Source organism: Chrysochloris asiatica, unplaced genomic scaffold, assembly GCF_000296735.1.
Source record: "Chrysochloris asiatica unplaced genomic scaffold, ChrAsi1.0 scaffold00411, whole genome shotgun sequence".
Classification (NCBI taxonomy): domain Eukaryota; kingdom Metazoa; phylum Chordata; class Mammalia; order Afrosoricida; family Chrysochloridae; genus Chrysochloris; species Chrysochloris asiatica.
In genome coordinates, this window is record NW_006408929.1 from 251,643 (window position 1) to 252,310 (window position 668).

Consider the following 668-nt stretch of genomic DNA (forward strand, 5'->3'; position numbering starts at 1 on the left):
GATCGTGAACATTTCTTCATATGTTTGCTGCTCGCATCTCTTCCTTGGTGAAGTGTCTGTTTATGTCCTATGCCCATTTTTTAATTGGATTGTTTGTCTTTTTCTTGTAGAGGTGTTGTCGTTTCCTATATATTTTAGAAATGAGTCCCTTGTCTGATGTGCCACTGCAGAAGATTTTTCCCATTCTGTGGGTTCCCTTTTTATTTTTTGGTGAAGTGTTTGGATGCTTTAATTTCTGGAGGCTTTAATTTCTCTGTCTTGCCGTATAGCTCTTGCTAAGACTTCCAGCACAATATTGAATAGGTGCGGTGACAAAGGGCATTCTTGTCTGGTTCCTGTTCGAAGAGGGAAGGCTTTCAGTTTATCTCCATTGAGAGTAATGCAGGCTGTTGGTTTTGTATATATGCTCTTAATTTTGTTTAGGAATTTACCTTCAATTCCTCCTTTGTTGAGTGTTTTAATCAGGAATGGATGTTGGATTTTGTCAAATGCCTTTTCTGCATCCACCAATATGATTATGTGGTTTATTTTCTTTTTCTTATTTATATGGTGGATTACGTTGATCATTTTTTCTAATGTTGAACCATCCTTGCATCCCTGATATGAATCCCTCTTGATCATGATGTATTATTATTTTTTTGATGTGCTGCTGGATTCTGTTGAGAATT